This window comes from Rutidosis leptorrhynchoides, chromosome 4 (assembly GCF_046630445.1).
Source record: "Rutidosis leptorrhynchoides isolate AG116_Rl617_1_P2 chromosome 4, CSIRO_AGI_Rlap_v1, whole genome shotgun sequence".
NCBI lineage: Eukaryota > Viridiplantae > Streptophyta > Magnoliopsida > Asterales > Asteraceae > Rutidosis > Rutidosis leptorrhynchoides.
The window spans coordinates 206,615,438-206,639,844 of record NC_092336.1 but is presented as its reverse complement, the minus strand read 5'-3'; the positions used below and the strand labels follow the sequence as shown (position 1 = coordinate 206,639,844).

The window sequence follows — 24,407 nt, the reverse complement described above, 5'->3', positions numbered from 1 at the left end:
TTCACGTTGATACTGTGAAGATAGAAACGGTCAATAATTGGGAGACTCCTAAGTCGTCAATGCATGTTCGGCAATTCTTAGGTCTTGCCGGTTATTATAGAAGATTCATTGAGGAATTTCCTAATATTGCCCAGTTGTTGACAACAATGACTCACAAGGGTAAGAATTATGAATGGACTAAGCTGCATGAGTCCGCATTTCAGTTGTTAAAAGAGAAATTAACTACTGCCCCGATTTTTGTCTTTACCCAAAAGAATGAAGATTTCGTAGTTTACTGCGATGCTTCACGGCAAGGTTATGGTTGTGTGTTAATGCAACGTACGAAAGTGATTGCATATGCATCCCGACAATTGAAGATACATGAATTGACCTATACGACTCATGATCTAGAACTTGGTGCTATAGTTTTTGAATTGATGATGTGGAGACACTATTTGTATGGTACGAAGTTCACTGTATTCACGGATCACAAGAGTTTGCAACATATTTTTGATCAGAAACAGCTTAATATGAGACAGAGACGTTGGATCGAATTGTTGAACGATTACGACTGCGACATTAGCTATCATCCTGGTAAGGTTAATGTAGTGGCAGATGCTTTGAGTAGGAAGGAGAGAGTTAAGCCTATTCGAGTTAGAGCGTTGAACTTGACTATTCGAAGGAACCTTACTTCTCAGATACGTGACGCCCAGTTAGAGGCGTTGAAAGAAGAGAATGTTGCTACCGAATTGCTTGGAGGAATCGATAAGAAGTTCATTACTCGAGACGATGGAACCCGATATTTTATCCACAGAATATGGGTACCGAAGTTTGGTGGATTAAGGGAACTAGTGTTAGAAGAGGCACACAAGACAAGGTATTCTATTCACCCTGGATCCGACAAGATGTACCAAGATCTTAAGGCACTGTATTGGTGGCCTAACATGAAAGCTGACATCGCTACCTATGTTGGTAAGTGTTTGACTTGCGCTAAGGTCAAGGCTGAGCATTAGAAACCATCAGGACTGCGGACACAGCCAGAGATTCCCCAATGAAAGTGGGAAAATACTAGTATGGATTTTATCGCTAAGTTAACCAAGACTGTGGGAGGTTATGATACGATTTGGGTTATCATTGATCGTCTCACTAAGTCAGCTCATTTTCTACCAATTAAGGAAACGGATAAGATGGATAAGTTGGCACAGGTTTACCTAAAGGAAGTGGTTTCTCAACATGGAGTGCCGATGTCCATTATTTCTGACAGAGACAGCAAATTTACCTCTAGATTCTGGTAAGCATTGCAAGAGACAATGGGAATCCGTTTAGACATGAGTACAGCATATCACCGACAAACTGACGGTCAAAGCGAGAGAACCATCCAAACACTAGAAGACATGTTAAGGGCATGTGTTATTGATTTCGAAAATGGATGGGATAGACATCTACTGTTAGTAGAATTTTCATATAACCATAGTTATCACGCAAGTATAACGGCAGCGCCTTTCGAAGCACTGTATGGCAGAAAGTGCAGATCACCCGTATGTTGGACTGAGTTAGGAGATAGTAAATTGACTAGTCCTTAGATCATACATGAAATAACTGAGAAGATCGCGCAAATACAAGAGAAACTGAGAATGGCAAGAAGTCGTCAAACGAGTTACGCCGACGTTAGAAGGCGAGATTTAGAATTTCAGGTTAGAGATAAAGTTGTACTCAAAGTATCACCCTGGAAGGGTGTAGTACGTTTCGGTAAAAGAGGCAAGCTAAGTCCGAGATATATTGGACCGTTTGGGATTACCGAAAGAATTGGACCGGTAGCGTACAGATTGAGACTACCGCAAGAACTTAGCGAGATTCACGACACTTTTCACGTTTCTAACTTGAAGAAATGCTCATCGGACGAAAGTTGATAATTCCTTTGGATGAGATACAAGTTGATAGTAGACTTCATTTCATAGATGAACCTATTGAAATTACAGACCGTAAGGTCAAACGTTTAAAGCAGAGCAACATACCGATTGTAAAAGATCGGAGGAACGCCCGTAGAGGACCAGAATTCACGTGGGAGCGTGAAGATCAAATGAGACTGAAGTATCCACAACTGTTTCACGAGGAGATGACTGCAGAGGACGTACACTAAAATTTCGGGACGAAATTTTTCATAACAGGTGGGTAATGTAACAACCCGACTTTTTCCGTTTACTATCGTTACTTGTCCGTTAAATATTTAACGGTGATTACTTAGACTTTGTGTATTTAATAAAATTAAATGCATACTTGACCCTAGTGGATTACTTGAATTAATATGTTATATTAATTTATGAACTTATTTCGGATAGCGAAATAACTAGAAAACGTTACGATTAAGTTAATCGCCTAGAAAGCTTTTCAGTTTACGGAACTCGGAAAAACGATGAAATAATTATTTTCAATAATTATTGACTTTAAGAAAGACTTATTTAATTTATTATTAATTTAGTAAATTAAACCCGGTGAATTCGTTTCAACGACTAGTTAACGTTCCGGAGACCCGGTACGGTTAACGGCACTCGAAACGGACCACGCGCGTACAAGAAAATAACGAAACGAATAGTATTTCACTTTTAATAATTATTTTATGTAATTATTATGTTTTAAACATACTTTCAATTTATTAGGATTTATATAGATTAAAAACGCGAGAAATTGACGTTTATCGTTCCGGTTTGCATTTTCGGCTAACGACACTTAAAGGCTCTTAACGGGATCCCATAGAAAATCATCTAGCAACATTTTAGAACCCATGGACTCCCTTTTACAGACCTTTGGCCGAATTTACCCATAGGGACCCTTAATGGACTTGTTTCTTGCTAGTTTTCTTATTGGGTTATTGGATTAGGCCCTAACTTGAGTCCTTAAATCATTTAATTAAGCAAAACACATTCACTAATCTTTCCTATACCCTAAATCATGACCAACCAGCCCTCTCCCTCCCCCATTCATGTCGACAACACCACACACACATACAAGCTTCGATTTTGAAAATTAGCTCTTGCGTTCTACACGAAATTGATAGCTCTCGTCGTTCTCTACGCCCTAGTATCAATTGATTGTGTTTTTGAGGTATAAACACTAACCCTAATTCTTATTAGATCAGTTTTTATTCAATTACATGGTGTACAAGAGTCTAGTGCTCAATTGATTGCGTTTAGATTCGTTGTTTATCGTTAATTTGCTCGATTGTTGTCTTTGTTATGAAAACCAAATTTGATTGTTATGAATATGATTATATGAGTTTATGTACTGATCATATAATGTATCTATATTGATAGATCTTGAAAAATTAATAAATTTGGACTTTGGATTTGCATGATTTCGTTACCGGATGCTTAACTTATGATTAATCGAAGTTTCGTTAGGGATTCACATGTAATCCGAATTTTCTGAGTTGTATTCTTTGTGTTTTAGCTTATGAAAGTTATTCTACTGTATTCATTGTGAAAATTTATACAATTTAGACTAAAGATTTGCGTCAAAAGGTTATGTAATGCTCCCGATATGATAAAACGAAGATTCGATTTGTAAAGTATGCTGAATCTGTTTTTAGGTTTACATAAAAATTTCTAGGATGAATTAGGAATTGATTTAGCCTTTGAGCTTCTGGAATATGTTAGTATAAGTGTTCCTTTACATGTTTAATTTGTATGCGAACTTGCGAGAACGTGATTTTCCATGAGTTATATGCTTATCTTTGTGATGTGTCCGATTGATCCTCAAAATCTGAAGAGTCTGTATTGTTTTGCAAAACTGTACAAATTGGCTAAATCAATGCCTCTGATTATTTTATCACACAAATTTTGAGATGTTATGAGATGACACCAATTGGCCGTTCATCAAAATCTATTTTTTATATTTTATGAAAAATGTTTAAAAACTGACACTCGAGCAGAAATTTCTGTAACGAACCTAAACTTGATCCTTTCTGATATTGGACTTTTATTTATTGTATGAGGCTTAGCCGGACTTTTTGGAATCAATTTTAAGTATAGTTATGATCTAGAGTTGTTCATAATTTTATGAATTATGTGTTATGTGCTATGGATGTATTTCTTTACGACGTACGAGTTTCTAAAGTATGCTACAAGATGCGGAAAATGCAATTTGCTAAACTATGAGCTATAACGTGCTATATGACCTAGGTTTGACTTGTTGACCATGTTTGCATGATTTATTGAGATGTTTGACTTTAGTTGACCACCTTGACTGAGTTGACTTTAGGGTTGACTTTTGTTGACTTGCTTGGATTAGTTGACTTTTACTTGTTCGTTGAGTCAGTCTGAGCACTAGGACCTTGCGTACACTATGGGATGACATTATGACCTATATGTGTATACTTAAGATGACATATTTGACTAGTTTACATTGTTCGGTCGTGATTATTCGACTACAGTACGATTTGCTAAGATCTTTACGAGTGATTTTGCTAAGGGGAGTCTACAGTCCCATTTTCTTTAACAATTTTGGGATGAGATACATGCTGCTTTTGAAACTATTTCTTAAACTATTTTTACAAGTATTTTTACAACTGTTTTATGGCACCAGGCACGAGTAACTTACCAAGAATATACATATGAGTTCAGATCAAAAATCCCTTAGCTTGATTATATTAGTTACTTTGTAAGCTCGACTTATAGGGACGGTACCATTAGGTTCGACAAACCTCACCGCAACGTTAAACAGGTGCTTATGTAGTTGTAACACGTACACTTGATCGGTGTATCGCCAGTATAGGGTAAACTGAAGACGTGGGCTAGGCCTACGTAAAGGTTAAAGCTTTATAATCAAGTGCTCATGATAAGTGTATATTATTACGAAGCTTTTCAGAAATCTCGTGGCCTGACTTACGATGAATGTTACTTAAAGATGATGTTTACTAAGTTAAAACTAGACATGTTAATGTCTACAAACAGATGAAATGAAAAGAACTTTTTGATGTCACTCACAGTTGAAACTTGACATCTTACAAACAGTTTATTACTTAGCATTTGCTATACGCAAACTTTTGAGATTAAACCTTAGCGGTTTATTCAGATAAACGATTTTGAGAAATGATTTTCGATAAACGATTTAGGGAAACTGTTTTATGAAACTTACGATGAACTATTACTAAACCTGTAGATTCACTCAACTTTATGTTGATCCGTTTTGCATGTTTTATCTCAGGTATTAGTTGCTTCCGTTGTAGAACCTTGCTGTTATGTAGAAGTCAAGCCAAGCATTGGGACCAGAGTTAATACGTCGTTAGTGGATTCTGATGGGGTATTACATTAGAGCAGGCCATAATGTATGTCTCTCTAGTATTGCAGTCCAGTAGTTGTAAGGAATGTTGGTTTCAGAGTTGATGAAGTGATTGTTCGCCATTTAGCTGTAAAAATAAGAAATAGAAGACAACAAGATGTTTATAATAAAGCACATATCTCTATTCTTATTTTCCTTTGAAATCCTTTGTATTTTTCAAGTTTTATAATTTTTATGATTTTTTTAAGTTATAAAAATCATTTATTCCAAATATGAACAAGTAATCGACAAACATGACATTCATATGATATTCATTACAGTACAAAATCATCATGCAAAGTCAATTATATAACACAAAGAATATGAACAACACTTAGTCAAATTTAAGCACAATTCAAGCAGATTCGGTAGTCATGAAAACTTCAGATTCTGTAACCAAATAAGCTTGAGTTTTCATACCAAAGACTTAAATAAAGCATGTGAGATTTATCAAGTTGAAAAACACATTATTTTTAAAGTACCAAATCACAGACTCGGTAAAATGCCAAGAACAGATTCGGTATTTTCAAAAAATCACATATAATCACCCAAACATGCATATTCAGTCTATTATCATGCAAAAACATAGTCATAATCAATTAACAAATCAAAAAAATTAGAAAAACATGTTAATGACTTGAACAGACTCGGTACAGTAGCAAGAACACATTCGGTATGTACAGAATCCATCAAATACTCAATTAAACATGTAATCAGACTCGGTCAATTGATAGATCAAGTAATTTAACATAGATTTGACAAGATTTCATGTTAATTCACCAAATCAGATGAGTTTAATCTAAGATTTAAGGAATTCGACTCAGATTCGGTATAATCAACACTTTTTTCAAAATTAAGTGTCACAATCTTGTTTTTTGCATTATTTTCTGGTTTATAAATGTTCAATTATCTCATATCTACAATATGTGCATCTTAGATTCAATTAAAACAAAGAATTACCAAGAAAATGAAGTTACAGAAAATGGGATTCGGTAGATTAGGTAGACTCGGTAGATTAGTTCAGATTCGGTATGCAATTAGAATAAAGTGAGAGAAAGTTTGACTTTGACCTTCCTATTTATAGCTACCGAATGATTTTAAAAACATGGGCTTTACCGAATGGGCCTTAATTACCGAGTGCAGTCCAATTTTCAAATTCAAACAAATTCACTTCAAATTTTGACAAATCTTTATCAAAAATCATTCAAGATTATCACATTTTTAATGAAAAACATTTCTGAGACAATTTTTGAAAATTTTGAACTTACCGAATCTGTATTGTTGGTTGTCGAATTCGGTATAATGCTAAAATTAGCATTTATTCAGTTAAATTCACATCTTTTTTAATTTTATCTTTTCCAATTTTTATGAATTTTCTCAAAACAAGATTTGTACTTAGAAAGTTTTGAATTATGTACAAAGTACAAATCTTCAGTGATACCAATTGTTAAAACGGGTTGCATACTGAGATGTATACAAGTCTTAGTGAATTATTTCAGATATAAAACATAGAGTTTATGAAATTCACTTTTGAAAATCAATTTCTTTTCATTTTCTCCCTTTTTCTCCCTCTCAAAATGTGATATACAAGAGAGTAAATCATCATTTTGATATAATTCCAAAAAAATGAATTAACTCCCCCTTGAAAGATGATATCAATGAGTTACCTCCCCCTTTTGTAACCATTGAAACTTAATCCCTGGAAGTTAACACAAATCTAAAGGCTCCCCCATGAAATATGTTATCTAAAGCAGAAGAAATCAGTTGTTCCCCCTAGAAAATATCTACTCCCCCTAAACACAAGATCCCAATAAGAAGTTCCAAAAGATCGAAGGAATGTCAAGCACTCTATTCTACCATGCCAATTTCTTTGATCAAGAATTTTAGCCTGAGTTCATCTAAGGGCTTAGTGAACATGTCAGCTAATTGCACTTTGGTAGGCACAAAGTATAACTCTACATCCCCTTTCTCTACATGGTCCTTTATGAAATGATAACGGATATCTATGTATTTAGTCTTAGAATGCTGGACCGGGTTGCTTGTATTGACAATAGCACTTTGTGAATCACAGTAAATTGGGGTCTTAGAAATCTTAAAGCCATAGTCCAAAAGTTAAATTTGCATCCACAAAACGTGTGAACAATAGTGAGCTGCAGCAATGTACTCAGACTCAGCTGTTGATAAAGACACACAGTTCTACTTTTTGGATGACCAACTAACTAGCCTATTCCCCAACATCTGAATTGATCCAGATGTGCTTTTTCTATCAACATGGCAACCGCCATGATCCGCATCAGTATAAGCAGTGAGATTGAAATCGGATCCATGAGGATACCAGATTCCAAGGTTGAGTGTACCTTTAAGGTAGTGAAAAATCCTAACAACCGCTTTGGAGTGAGATTTCTTAGGGTTTGACTGAAAGCGGGCACAAACAGTTACAGCAAGTGTAATGTCTGGTCTACTTGCACTCAGATACATTAAAGATCCAACCATGCCTCGATAAAACGTAGTGTCAAAGGGTTCCCCATTAGCATCAACATCCAGTAAAAGTCCTTATTGGGGTTGTCATTGGTTTTAAATCAGTCATTATAAAACATTTTAGCATATCATTGATATACTTTGTTTGACTGATAAAAATCCCATTTGGTAATTGTTTTACTTGTAACCCCCAAGAAGAAATTTAACTGGTCAAGCATGCTCATTTCGAATTTTTTGGCCATAAGTCACCAAATTCTTTGCATAAGGCGGGGGACGTGGAACCAAAAATAATATCATCGACGTAAATTTGAACCAAGAGAATGTGACCGTGGTTTTTACAGATGAATAGCATTGTATCAATCGTTCCACAAGAGAAGCCATTATCTAGCAAATACTTTGTCAAGGTCTCGTACCATGCACGCGGTGCTTGCTTCAGACCATACAAAGCTTTCTCCAAGTAGTAGACGTGGTTTAGATGAATGGGATTGACAAAGCCTTCTGGTTGATCAACATAAACTTCCTCTTGAAGATGACCATTCAGAAAAGTAGTTCTGACATCCATTTAAAACATCGTGAACTTCATATGAGAAGCAAATGCAAGGAAAATACGAATAGCCTCAATCCTAGCAACCGGAGCAAACGTTTCGTCATAATCATTACCCTATTGTTGTCGATATCCCTTAGCCACCAGATGTGCCTTATTTCGAACCACAATTCCATCAGAATCATTCTTGTTCTTAAAAATCCACTTAACCCCTATTGGTCGTTGACCCGTTGGTCTTGGAACTAATCGCCATACTTTTAACCGTTCAAATTGATTGATCTCTTCTTCCATTGCAACCACCCATTTCGAATCTAGTAAAGCTTGAGCAATCGTTGTTGGTTCAATCTTACTAAGAAAGGCAGTGTATAGACACATATTCCGAGTAGCCCTTCGAGTTGAGACTGGAGCAAATGCATCACCAATGATAAGATCTACCGGATGACTTTTAGTCCATCGGTTGGTATGTAGAAGAGGTTGTACATCAGTGGTATCCATGGAAACATCAACCGTTGTTGACATTGAGCCTTGATCCGCTTGATCTGATGTAACACTTTCTAATGGATTCATTTGAGTATCTGTAGAAACAACTAGAGTTGTATCAACGGATGAATCTTGAATTGGTTCAAGATTTTCAGAAGTAGGAGGTGAGAGGGAGGATGAAGAAACAACAGGTGAAATGTTTGGTGTTGTATCTTCATCAAAAAGACTTGGTTGAGTTTCCACAGTAGTTGACTGTGATGGTGTAATCGGTACGGCTTGAACATTTGAATCCCGTTGAGGAGCATAAAGACTATCAAACAAGATATCCAGTTCCTCTGTAGTTACCGTAGGAACACCCTTCTTCAAGAAAATTGAATTTTGCGTGGAAGAAGTAGTAGCTTGGCTAGGATCGGGTTTTGAGCTGAGTTGTTCAAAAGCCATTCCCGGTAACTCATCGAACCGTACATTAATACTTTCCTTGATTGTCTTCGTCTGTTTGTGATAGACACAATAGGCAACTTTGTTCGAAGAATAACCGAGAAATATGGCCTGATCGCCATGAGGATCAAACTTTCCAAGGCTGTCAAAATCGTTAAGCACATAGCATATACAACCAAAGACACGAAAATATTTGACATTCGGGCGTCTACCATATAGTAACTCATTAGGAGTTTTATCAAAGCGTTTATTAATGATCCAGCAATTTTGGGTATAACATGTAGTGGAAATGGCCTCCCCCCACATTTTCGGAGGTAGTTTGGAGTAAGCAAGCATCGTTCGAGCTGCCTCGCACAACGTACGATTACGTCGTTCGACTACTCCATTCTGTTGTGTGGTTTGTGCAGCAGAGAACTGATGTTCAATGCCTTGGTCTTTCAAATAACTATCAATCAGGTCATTCTTAAATTCCGTCCCATTATCAGTTCGAATACTCTTAACATGTTTGTTAAATGAGCGTTGAGTCTTTTTAATGAACTCAATGATAATGGCGGGGGTTTTTGACTTAGTCCTTAGAAGGAAAAACCATGTAAATCGGGTATAGTCATCAACAATGACAAGCACATGTTTCCGGCCCCCAAGGCTAGAAATTATCATGGGTCCACATATGAAAGGACCGCTTCCTAATCCATCCGGACGAAGTCCATATCTATTATAAACGAATCACAATAGTTGGTTACATCGCGAGGTACTTGACATCTATATGATACATTTTACAAACGTTGCGTTCATTCTTAAAAGACAACCTTTTATTACATCAAAAGTTGACATGTATGCCTACCATTTCATAATATCCCAATTATAAATGACCTAATTTGTCATTTACTTAACAATAATCTCTAATGAACTTCAGTGACTCGAATGCAACGTCTTTTGAAATATGTCATGAATGACTCCAAGTAATATCATTAAAATGAGCTAATGCACAGCGGAAGATTTTTTTAATTCCTGAGAATAAACATGCTTTAAAACGTCAACATAAAGTTGGTGAGATATAGGTTTGATGCTAGCAGCGTTATAACTATGGACCACAAGATTTCATTTTCATAAACATAATACACTCGTAAGTGTATGTAAAGCATTCTAAGTGGTTGAGCACCTGGTAACCATACTTAACATTTAATCAACGACGCATATTCCCTTTTATATAACATCTTACACCGTACCAAGTGTAATTTACAAAATGAAGTACTGTGCAATCGTTAAATACTGGTCATCCAGTCCGGTTGGGGTTGTCAGGCCCGATAGATCTATCAACAGGATTCGCGTTTACAATACCCATGTAAATATTAGTTACCAAGCTACAGGAAAATATGCCAGTGGTACAACTCAACGTAGAATGTATTTTTTTATCACTTGTGTCCATAACGTAAATCGTAAAATGCATGTATTCTCATCCTGAAATATTTAGAGTTTAAAAATGGGACTATATACTCACCATACTGTATTTCGTAGTAGAAATACATATAACATCATTGAACAAGTATAAGGTTGGCCTCGAATTCACGAACCTATATTAATTATATATTTATATATTGGGCAATATATGTTTAGCAATTTAAGTCAAGTCAGAGTGTACCTCAATCCTAATGCTCGAGACTAATATGCAAAAGTTAACAAAAGTTCATTTGACTCAAAATGATTTTCAAAAATTTATACATAATTATTATATAGTTAAATATCGTCGTTTTATATTTTTAAATATTTTTACAAAATTTATTAGAGTATAATTCATTTATTTAATAGATAATCTTTATATATAAAAATATACTAAAATAAATGATATTTTATAATAACAATAATATTTCCACTTTTAATCAAAACGATAATTTTAATAATGATAACGATGATAAAAATAATAAATTGATCGTTTTAATAATAATAACGATCAAAATAATAATTTGATAGTTTTAATATAAATAATGTTTTTAATTACGACTAAAATAATAACTTGATAGTTTTTGATAAAAAAATATTAATTGTTTTTAATTATTAATAATAATAATTATAATAATAATAATAATAATAATAATAATAATAATAATAATAATAATATTAAATAATAAAAAATAATGATAATAATCAGATAATAATAACGATGATTATAACGACGACGTAATAATAAAAATAATCATTTTTAATAATTAATATAAAAATTCAACCGATTATAACTTCTAATCCGTTCATCAAATCCATTCGATATCTAAATGAAAAGTTTATAGTTTTTCGCCAGCTTTTCAAAAACACGCATATCATATACCTTATCTCAACCGCATGAGTATTTAATTCAGAATCTATCCTAAAATCTATATTGACAATAATAAGTATACAAGCATGCATGATCCTAAATTCTCGAGCACTAGTCAAGGATACACTACTAATATATAAAAGTTAAGTTATGAGTGCTCACGTATCAATATTGAGATTCAATATTGCAGGAAAGTATGTAGATACAACGGAGATGATAAACAATAGTTTATCTTACGAGCAAAACCCCCCGAACATTGCCCATAACCTCCATAGCTATAACCCATAATTTCCTTAGTTCTATCCCTCTCATAAACTCATTTTGAAAACATGCGAGCAGAACCTCGTCGTAGTATTTTATGTATTTTACATAATAATATCGCTCCTACTAATACTAATAATAATAAGATTTGTAATCTTAATAATAATAATAATAATAATAATAATAATAATAATAATAATAATAATAATAATAATAATAATAATAATAATAATAATAATAATAATAATAATTTAAATAAATAATAACATACGGAGTAATGAAAATGTTGATGAAATGAATCAGAACACATTCGAGATTTATAGCCTCGGTTGTGGGACCCTATGCTCCGCGATCGCGGAGTGTTTGGGTGTAAATGAGCCGCGATCGCGGCCTTGTAGTTTACAGCTCACACCACTTTGTTCTTTTATGCCGACGGATTTTAATAATTAATATATATTTATATTTAATTAATATAATTATTTATATATTATATAATATTTACGTTTACGGTAAAAATATAATTTTTACAAAAATGACTCGTGCGTTGTCACTTGACTAAAGTCTCGTTTCCGGTTTCTCAAACACTATTTCGTACTCTAAGAAAACTAGCCTTTTATATTTAGTGTCTCGTACCATTATCAAAGATTATACTTAAATAAATGAAAAACTAATCCATTCAAAGTGTAACTAAATCATTTGAGCGTTGTGGTCATTTACTTTTATAAATCACACTCTCGTCATTTAATCAAGTATATTTAAATCCAAAAAGTTTTATATTTAGTTAAAGATTATATTTAATCATTTTGTAAAATATATAAATATATATTTAATGAACACATTTTATATAAACGTTGCAAATTATTTAAATATTAAAATCACGGACCATTATTATTTGTAATTTGTCAAAAAGTTTCTAGAAAGATTCTAACTTTTAAGATAACGTTAAAATCTTTATTCTTATTAAAATGGCTCGTTAATAATTTGACAAAAGTGGTTTCGAATATTTATAAAATTATATTCCTTTTTAAAGAAAACGTGACATAATTTCTAAAATTCCTAATAATAACAAATAACTATATTAAACTTAATAATTACACCTTGACATGTTTGTAAAATGTACTAATCTTTCAAAATATCTCATAGTACATTTGAGATTAAATAAAATAACTATTATAGAGTTTATCTATAACGAATAAGTATAACGCCATAAGTTTAATATTCTGCTAACGTTTATAAGTTGTAAAATAGATTTCTTAGTATGTTTACATGTTAACCATACCATTTAATCTTTTGTTAATATTTCTCAAATTAACAATCACACATATGTATATATCCACATAATTGTTCGTGAATCGTCAGGCATGGTTAAGTGGTAATTGGTTACCTGAATATAGATTTCAAAATTTCTAGACTCAATCCTACAGATTTTGCTTATCGTGACGGAACCATATAAAGATTAAAGTTTAAATTAGATCGGAAATTTCCGGGTCATTACAACATAGGTCCATATGCAATAATTGCAAGAATGATGAAGTACTGGGGTTTTGCTTAAGCGGATGATTAGTCCGTTTCAGCTTACCCATCGCACATGATGGACACACATGATGCTTATCATATTGAAATCTTGGAATGCCATCAACTAAGTCTTTAGAGACCAGTCGATTAATACCCTTGTAAATCAGGTGTGACATCCGGTGATGCCATAACCATGAATTCTCCTTCGTTGACAGAGTAGCCAAACACATGGTTTCATGTGATGGTGCATCATTGAGGTCAATAGTATAAAGTGAAGCACAACGTTTACCGATAAAGAGATCGTCTTCATCGATGGATTGCAACGAGCATTGACGACGTTCAAACAAAACCTTGAGATCTTCGTCACAAAATTGGCTGACACTAAATAAACTGCACCTCAAACCCTCAACATATGAGACCCGTTTGATCGTTATGCCATTTTTCATAAAATCTCCATAACCCGTTATTGCTGCAATTTCATCATTTCCAAAAGTAATCGTTCCCATAAATTTTTCAATGAATTTGATAAGCAAGGATTTATCGTCCGTCATGTGTCGAGGACAACCAGAATCGATATACCAAACACAGATGTTGAAACCCTGTAAACGTTAATTTTCTAGAGTTTAGGTACCCAAAGTTTCTTGGGTCCTCTACGGTTAGTACCAATAATAAACTTTGGATCAACAACGAGATAATCACGTAAAGCAACATGCAATTTAGACAATAAAGCATCATTTAAAACCACATTACATGAAGCATCATACGCAATATCAAGTTTTACATCGTTATCAGAAATCTTAACACACAACTTATTCCAAACAGATGTTTTGTTCACAGACGAAAATTGAAAAACATGAGATGATTTCCTAGGTCGACTAGCAGATTGCTTTGGTTTGGTTGTTACTTTCTTAGTCGTGGACTTAGGAACCTATACAGACTTGTAAGTCAAATTTGTATTATGACCTGTGACACGAAAAACACATCTGTTAGTTAGACGTCCAAATTTTTCAGTTGACATATGAGATGATTGATTTTGCAAAATTTCTAATTTGATTGTACGTTCCTTTGCATCATACTCAATCAAATCAGGTTTAGGACTCGTGTGTTGTGTAGACTTGACTGATTTTGTTAAAAGACTCTCCTTTGATTTATTTGACATAGGAATCATAGGAATCTTTTCAGTTAACACAGAACCATTTAGAGAATGAACTTTCTTGACAACAAATTGCGTTAAAGGTGCAACTTTTGAAACACGTTTACCAAATTGAGAACGTAGTGGGTTTTTAAGAATAGTGATGGGTTTTGCATCCTTAGATGTTGTTATTCCCATCCCCGTCTTAGTAATCTCACCAACACATTCAGACACATTGGTTTCAACCGAAGATGATTGCTTAAGTGTGTTAGCATGTTTCATTTGAATTATTTTGTTTTTTAAGCTTTTAATCTCAAGAAATAATTCCTCAGCAGAAACTATAACTTCACCCTCCTTAAAGTCATAAGTACACTCTTTCGTAGGAAGTGAAGGCAATTTATCACACAAAGCAAGCATTTGTTCTAATGATTGACACTTAAGTTGCAAATCAACATTCTCGTTTTCTAGTCTATCTACCTTATGACTTAAAATGTGGAAAGCAGGTATGCTAGCGTAAAATTCATTCAAAGGATCAATTGTTGTATCAAAATCTATCAAGTTTTCAACAGTTGGTTCATTTCGAGGTTCTACCTTTACATCTAAAGCATTTTGACCTAGGGATTCTGTCTCAAAGAAGACAGTTAGTTCATGTGCTAGGTCTTCACAAAAAACATTATCAGAACATGCAGGTAAGGTCGGTAGAATTGGTTTCACATCAAAAGTTGGTTCATCAAACACCTCATCTATGGCAATAATGCTAGAACTAGGTTTGTTAAACACTTCATTCTCAAGCATTAAAATGTATTTCTCTAGCATGAGTGTTGGGATATAAACCAGTCTACGCTTAGGCACATAATTTTCACGTTGCATATTCTTTTCAGTTTCAACAAGTTCTTACAAGAAATAAGGATTTGATTTACCCATTTTAGCATTGATTTTTTCATACATTAAGCTAATTTGATGGTATTTTCTAGATTTGTGATTAGCAATAATATCACCAAAATCAGCATCAGAAGCATGCACAAAATGAGATGGTAAACCAGCTTGAAAGTAATCAGAATGATATAATCCTGGAATCTTTTTGGAAGCATTATCCAAAATCTTAGGATCTTCATAACCCAACCCCCACTTTTCACCATGAATCATTTTTGGTCTATTCATGAAAATTATTTGTTTTGAAAGTTCCATATCAATGATAGCTTTAGATTTATCTGTGTGATAGAGTTTTTCCTCATATCGAGCAAGTTGAGATTTCATTTGAAAAGACTCTTTTGACAATGAAGAAATTTCAGTGTTCTTTTCAATTATGGTGCTTTCCAATTGAATAATTTTCTTGTTTAGCTTTGAAAGTGTGGGTTCATGTTGAGTTTTCAAATCAGAAAGATCTTTTTCTAAAAATTGAACTTTTTCTGCAAGTCGTTCTGATTTTAGACGAAAATCTGTCCTTATGACTTTAATCGGATGAATTGATTTCTTAAGATCTTCCAACTCAGTTTCCGTTGTGCTGAGTTGAACAGTCAATATTTGCAATTCCGATTGTAATTTAGAGAAGATGGTCTGGTCTCAGAAAGTTTGATTTTATCTTTTAAAACCTTGTTTTCAAATTTTAAACCTTTGATTTCTTTTGACATTGAGACCAGATTCTTCATCATGTCATTTTGCACTTTTATACAATTAGGTGAGATTTTAGATGATTGTACCTCATCATCATCATCATCAGAAGATGAGTCAGAATTCTCCATTGCTTCCTTAGCTTTAATGAGCTTAGTCACCTTGCAAACATTTGCATGTTCCACCTCTGAATCTGAATCATCAGTCCAGTTAAACCAAGTATCATCATCCGGTTTCAACTCTCCCCCAGTTTCTACAATCTTAGCCATCAACATTTTCTTCTTGTAGTAAGTTGCGTCCTTCTTCTTAGGCATCTTGCACTCATGAGAGTAATGACCATCTTTGCCACAATTGAAACAGATTGAATCATCCTTCTTGGAATCATCAGCACATTGTTGTTGTTTTGATTGATCAGCTTTCTTGTAGTACGAGGAAGACGATGAGCTCTTGCATTGATTGCTTGATTTGCCTTTAAACTTGTGTTTGTTCAAGGCTTTTGTTAACATGGCTGTCATTTTGACTAATTCAAGGTGAGAATCATCTACATCAGCAAGATTCAACTCTTCAGAATTAGTTGATTCTTCAACAAGCACTTTCTTGGATAAGCTTTTGGAAGTCGTAAATGATTGGCTCTTCTTCTTGGCAATAAGGGTAAGTGGATCGCCCGGGGAAGACTCTTTCCTTCCTTTTTGAAGTTAGACACTTCAGGTTGGTAATGCATAAGAACTCCAACAAGCTCATGAATAGTCAACTTGTCAATCTCTTTGGTAGATCAAACAATGGTTCCATAAGGAAGCCAATCAACATTGAGCTTTTTGAAAAATTTCATATAGACTTCAGCATTTACTTTTATGATCTTGCACCTTTTCAAATCATTGAGAACACCATTGAAACGACGATAGGTATCCATGAGTGGTTCATCGGGTTCCTGCTTGAAATCTTCATAAAATCCCCGAGCCTTATTCAATTTAGTAACATCTGACATGTCATAACCTTCTTGCTGTCATTTGATCTCATCCCATATATCTTCTCCTGTGGTGTTGCTATCAACATTTTCAAAAAACTCATACGGGATAGCTTGCATAACAATATTCTTTGCCTCTATGTCAGTCTGAGCTCTCTCACGTTTATCACCAGAAAGTTCATAGACTGGAATTGGCATACCAGTATCCGGATGATAATCTACAACTGGACCATCTCACAGAGAAGCCCATATGTACTTTGCTTTCTCACCCTTGTAGTCCATGTATTGAGTGATACGGTGAAGCCACTAAGTGTACTTGTCATCAAACAACACTCGAGGACGGGAATCTGATCTAATGATCAAAGTATCCTGAGTAGACATCTTGGAATTGAGGTGGATTCGGTAAAGATTCGGTATTACATAAATCTAGGATGAAAAATCACAACAACAATCTAACAAAAATGTCAGATTTGATATCTGGTTCGGTACTGTAGCAGATTCGGTATAGATTCTGTACAGTAGCAGATTCGGTAAACCAGATTCTGTATCAGAAACTGATCAGAAATACAAGTAACACACCTAGATTCAGTATAGATTCGGTAACCACAAAATTTGTTGCTTGAGAACACTTAAAACCAATGAATTGAGTGATACCGAGATCCTGATTCAGTATCTAACTCGGTAGTCAGATTCTGTATGAATTTGAATTCAAACACAATCCAATTCCTTTGAATTAGATTCTGTAACCTTGCTGCATAAGGAAACAAGTTAGTGTCACACAAAATATCAAAGATACCGAATGTATAGGATACCGAATGTCAACTGTAGCATTTGACAATATCGAGTCTAAGTATGAAAACTTAGAAATTCTACAGAATCCTTTCTCAAACCACACCAATTACCTGCATATGATCAAACCGAATGTAATAGAATCACAAACACACCACAATCTGCAACACTAAATGAGAATTAACAGCTTTGGAGCAGATTCGGTATGACAGTTATGATACCGAATGTAGATCAAATCTTCAAAACTTGAAGAATTGATGAAATTAAACCGTCAGAAATGTGATTAAGCACGATCACAACTGAAACGTCAAACCTTTACTAAAATACAGAATCAAGCTGAAATTGATGAATACCGAGAGTTTTAGCCACGAACTCTAAAAATCAACTTGATTCTTCATAATTGATGTTAAAAAGCTGTAATGATGATCGAAACTCTTTCTAATCAACCTAATACACCTTCGTTGAACTTATCACAAGAATCTGAACATCAGATTATCAGATTCGATTATACCGAATCTGATTCAATATACCGAGAGTGCTCAGATTCAGTAATCTTCAATCTCTAGATCAATCTAGTGATGTAATATCACTCCCTGGAAGCTCTGATACCAAATGATAGGTCATATCATGTTGAGATTAGAAGAAAAGACAAGTTAGAATGAGATTCGGTAAAGATGAAGGAGACTCGGTATGAGAGAGAATCAATAAGATTTACATTCCACAGCTTCTAAAACTCATTTACAATGCAATGGCTATCTAATTAGCACTACTTAGGTTCCTTATATAGTTCTCTTCTAAGGAACCATCATTTAAGCTTATTTCACATTAACACTATACAACTTCGGGGTCCTAACAGTAATATAGTCTTAAGAGACTTTTATTCGAATTTTTAGAAAATTTAGGATAGATTGGAGTGCTGATATTTTCGAGAAGCACTTTTGAGGCATTCGTGGTCAAGTTCTTCTTCGGCGTTTCTCTTTATAAGTCCTGCTCCTTTTTTCAGAACTTTGAAAGCATTTTTTTTTTTTTTGAAGATTTGATCTCGAGAAACTTTTTGCCGGTAAACTTTTTCAAGACCTTTGCCGTGATACTTGAGAAGTTTATAACATCGGATTTTCGAAAGGAATCTCATTTTATAGGTTTTTTGAGTGATAGTATAGGTGATGTGGATGAGGTGGTGTGGTAGAAGTAGCGGAGATGCGAAAGGGTTGTTTGAAAAATGGGTAGCTCTTCTGATTATAACCGAATCACATTTCGTTACTTGGAAATGCAGATATAGAGCAAGTTCTGATTCTAAGCACAGACATCGGCACTCTCAACGGAAAATAGTGAAGCATTAAAGATTAATGTTGGTCTGATTTTGGTGCCTCACCATAATCAATTTAGGTCGATGATGCCTAGTCATGCAATGGTCTTTTAGAGATTCGGTTCGTCCTAACAAGATTTCTACCTTATTTAAGCCTTATTTTTATTTACAAACGTTTCAGGTTTTCAAAAATACTTTTTTGAAAAGGCTTTCTTTTGTTTAAAAATTTGAAATTTGGCTTAAGAACTTGAAATCTTCTTAATGGGTTATTTTAATACAGCATAAAAAGATTATACCAACATCCCACACTTAGACGAACATTGTCCTCAATGTTCCTAGTGTATCCCACACTTAGGAGTTTTAGTTGAAGATTTTAGATTATTCGTCTAGTGTTTATTTGGGTTGGAATCCCACACTTAGTGATAGGCTTGGATGTGGCATAATTTTAAAATCTGAGCTAGTAACGGGAAGAAAGGAGTACCCCCAGCAGACGTGGTTATTTGTGAAGAAGCTGGCTGGCTTGGAAGTCTCGTCCCTTATTTATCGGCTCACTTGTCATTCTTTTATTCTTCTACTCTACTTTATTGCACGGGTTGTCTCCTGAGAAGTGCTTTTGTTTAAGGTCGTTGGATCGATCGTAATGATGCCTAAAAAGCAAACATTTCCCTCTGGTAGTTGTGATCTTGGTCTTCTCGAGGGAATGTGAGTCTTGGTGGATAAATCCTGAGAAAGTGTCAAACTAGCAGTGGTAACAGATCCGGTACTTCTCTTGAAGATCTTCTGACAGAGAGATAATGCGCGGTTTCGGCTCGTGACAAATTTTGAAGTCCGATAAGAATATGATCCACTGCTCTGCTGATTGATCCATGAATGTCAATCATTGAGGCAGTGTTGGTGGTGATTACTTCTCTGATAGGATGTTAATTTCGGAGATCTTCAAATAGTGTCAGAAATTGTATGTTCAGTATCTCAAAATATTCTAATCGGTGGTCTCCACAGTAGGAGTTTGTAGCCTTGCATAGATTAGTCAAGAGGCGGAGATGAAAAGAAGTGAAATTCAGCCCTGATCTAAGCATTAATGTCACCGTCTTTGAGTATATCTCTCGACATCTGGCTTTGAATGTGAAACTAGGATCCGTAACGTAGGTGGCAATGTTGACTTGGTCTGGTTTAAGATGAGAAAACGGATTGTTGTGTCTTACTTCTTCTGTGACTGCATCTCGTAACTCTTTAATAATCAGATCAGCTTGGTGATCAATTGATACGTAAATCACTAGCCTCTCTGGTGTGCTTTCGAAATTAACTCTTTCCAAAAAAGTGAAAAATCTGTGAATATCCTCGATCATTTGCAAGTCAGAGTGATAAGTCGGGCGTCCAGTGGAAAGATCCATATGCTTCTGGATCAGAGTCAGTAGTGCTCGTTGATTGGCTGAGAACGGAAGTGCAGATCCGGCTAATGTATTGTAAACCTTAGAGTAAATGATCTTCTGATCTCGACAGAATCTTGTCTCTAGAATAGTGCGAACTACTGAATCGTGCTCTCATTTCCTTTATTCATTGTAGATATGATCGTGAAGGGTATTGATAAAGTCTTGAATGCGATCTTCTAGGATTTCAGCATTATTGTCTTCTCTTTGTAGATAGAGGTTGTATTCGTCTTTGATAGCCATGATTCATTCGGTTAAGTATAGCGTGAAATCAATTGTTGATTTACGAATGGCTTCGAGAATATCTTCAAATTCATCAGTGTCATTGATGAAGGTTATCATGTTGGCGTGAGTAGATATGACCGGAATTCGATCCGAATAAGAGTCCGGCTCCTCCTGATCTAGTTCGAATGGAGAATATGAGTTATCCAGAATGTCTTCATGTTGCTCTTCATCGTCATCATCGGTATAATAGTCATCTGAAGATTCGTCTGATGAACGGGTTTCTTCAGTATTCTGGTTCTTCACTTTGATACTTGTGGGATCAATTTCTATATCCTTAACCTCAACCTTATCAGTCTTCTTTTTGAAGTGAATGATTAAACTGTGATCTTTTGTCACGAGCCTCATTAATTCTTCGTGACGTTCCGGGCTTGGAGATGGTATCATCGCAGTTTCTTTTACGTTTTCCATTTCCTATTCCTCCTCATGTTCTTCCTCTTCCTCTATTTCTTCATTGGGATCCTCTTCTTCCATTTTTGGGTCATCAGCAGACTGTGATTTAACACCCATCTCGATATCTTCGACTGGTGGTGGGGACTCATTATTGGAAGTGATCCATCTGGTGGAAATAGAAAACATCTCTGCCTATCCAGAAAGATCGACAGGCGGTCAATTTTGAAGGTCACACTCTCCCCATGTTATCGTAGATCAAGGTTTGATTGTACACATCAATGACAGTCCTAGTCGTATTCATGAAAGGTCTTCTTAACACTATTGGTGTGTTTAGGTCTTCCTGAATGTCCATTACTACAAAATCTGTAGGGTACAAGAATTTGTTAACTTTCACCAAGACGTTCTCAACTATGCCCTTAGGATATCAGATTGTGTGATCGACAAGTTGGATTTTCATTTTAGTTGGTGATAAGTCTCCTAACTCTAATCTCTTGTAGAGAGAGTAGGGGATTAGGTTGATACTTGCTCCTAAATCTGCTAGCGCATGAATGGTTCCAGATTGGTAGATTGAACACGGGAAAATGAATCGGCCCGTAACTCCTAGCTTCTGCGGTAGTGAGTTTCTGAGTACTGCTGAGCATTCTTCACTTAGCGGAATTTTGTTAGAATCTGGTATCCTTTCCTTTGTAAAGAGAAGTCATCGGATATATTTCTTCTAGTTGGGAACTTTGGATACGGTGTCCAGGAATCTTCCATCGAGTTTGAAGGAATCAAGCTTGGATGGTTCCTCCTATAGCCTTCCAGGGTAGGGTACACGCACTGGAGTTTCTGTGGACAGCTTCTGAGTATATGTCGATTTGTTCTTGATCCTAGCTGACCTTCTCCGTGGTTCTTCTTCTGGGATTACGGAATCCATTTGCTTAACTTCTTCTATGTGGGGATTTTGGATAGTATTACTAGGTAACCTTCCTTGAGGTCGGGTTTCAAGGCGTTGTGATAACTGTCCGAGCTGCATTTCTATACTTTTGAGCAGAGCCAATTGATTTCTCATTAGTATCTCCGCATGGTCCTGTCTAGATGCAGTTCTCTAATTTAGCTGTTGTTATCCTTGGATAAGCTGTGTCAACTGATCATCAGCTCCGAGAGTAGGGTTGGTTACTTTTGTAATTTGGGTGGTTGGGGAATTTTCCTTAGCTGGTGGACCAGTGAGTGGAATTGGTTGATCGTAGGTCAATTGAGACTGTTGGGGTAGACAAGGTGGGTAACGATAGCGAAACGGTTGGATGCTTCTTTGGAATAAGTTAACCCTAAGTTGTTGATTGAATCCAGGATATGATTAACGAGCTGGGTATTGAACGTAACAGACTGAACCTTCAGGGTTCTCGTACTCAACTTGATATTCTTCAGTGGGTTGCGGGTTGGTACAATTAACACAGGCATGGACCTGGTTAACCTGCTGCGGCTGCGTCTTCAATTCTCCAAGTTGTTTTGAAAGAGATTCCATCTTGTCCATGAGAGATTTGATGGCCTCCGTTTGATTATTAAGTGCGGAGAGTGGTGTAGATGATGAAGTTGTTTAACCATTGTTACAGTCATGATGATGCATTGTCATGTTCTCGAGCAACTCCCATGCTTCGTCTGCGGTTTGGTTCATCAGATTTCCTTGAGCGGCGGCATCGATCGTCGTCCTATGATTTACCATAAGACCATTGTAGAAGGTGCAGATTTGGGCTAACCGTTCTAATTGGTGATTAGGGCATTTCTTCAGCAGGGTTTTGAATCGCTCTCATGCAGTGTAAAGTGATTCATCATAACTTTGTCTAAAGTTAATGATGTCATTCTTGAGTTTGGTTTGTTTAGAAGGAGGGAAATATTTGGTTAGGAATTTAGTAGCCATCTCCGTCCATGACGTGATGGAATCTTTTTCCAATACTTCAAACCATGTTTGTGTATGATGAGTGAGAGAATAGGGGAACAAGTATAGCCGGACTATATCTTGTCCTATCCTTGGTTGTTTGTAGGAGTTCGCAAGAGATATGAATTTATCAAGGTGAGAATTTGGATCATCATTCGGTAATCCAAGGAATTGACAGCAATTTTGGATGAGCTGTATAATGTGATGTTTTAACTCGAACGAGTGTCCTTGAATCTCTGGGAATCTGATCGGTCCACCTCGACCTTCAATCGAGGGTTTAGTGTTTTCTGCTAAAGTAACGCGTAACGCCATTTGTTTTCTGATTCGTGCTTCCTTGCGTGCTTTAGAGATTATTGCATCTGGATCAGGTACGAAAAACAACGACCCTAGTCTAGATCGGGTTTGGGTCACACACTGGGTATGCCTTTTTGTTTTAAATTTTAAGCAGATAAGCTAAGTTCTTAATTTAACCTAAAGTAATCTCTAATCTAGAGTAATCTAAGGTAATCTAAGGTAATCTAAAGTAATCTAGAGTAGTCTAAGGTAGTCTTAATCTAAGATAGTCTAAAGTAATCTAATCTAATTAATTATCCTAAGGTTGAATATGTTTTTGGTTCTTGCTACTGATTCCCTGGTATTTCGATAACAGAGCTTCGCATGAACTATTCAACAAACCAAGTGGCCAGGCCGACTACGGAGAGGCATGATCCTTTTGGTTCCATTATAATTGGAGACTGTTTGGAAAATCCAACAACTAAGTCCGTGTATAATTGTTTTTATTAGACACCACTAAATGCTTGTGAATGAGTATGATAGAAGCATTATTAACTGATACAAGTTCCCTGACAGCGGCGCCAAAAAATTGCTACCACAATGATATGGCCGAAACGGACGGTTTTGTTTATGCGGTGTCGTTAGGACGCAAGACATCAAAATCAACCACCAACAAAGGGTAATGGTTTTAAATTTATATTTAGCGGGGCCTAAATCTTACTACTCCTTATTATGAGTAAGGGAAGTATGACCTAGAGTCGTATTTTTGAGATATCAGTAGAATCGAACCTATATCTAAACTTAAGATAATTCTAAGATGCAGGAGTAGTGGTTTATTACCTAATTTTGGGTTTTCTAATGTATAAGATAAAGTAAAGTAAATACGATAAAATTTGTAATTCAGATAAGGCTAAAACAAGTGCATGCTATGACTTCTTCAGTTACTTTACCGAGATTATGGAATGCTGGCTCATGGATAGGCAGTGACCTTGTATT

At 35.4% G+C, this 24,407-nt stretch overlaps 1 non-coding gene across 1 annotated transcript; it reads left to right on the top strand.

The window, feature by feature from the left end:
- Window positions 1-22,965: 22,965 nt before the first annotated feature.
- Window positions 22,966-23,072, top strand: LOC139846069 (small nucleolar RNA R71). The gene has a single exon (XR_011758814.1). It is a non-coding gene; the product is annotated as a small nucleolar RNA R71 (small nucleolar RNA).
- Window positions 23,073-24,407: the final 1,335 nt, after the last annotated feature.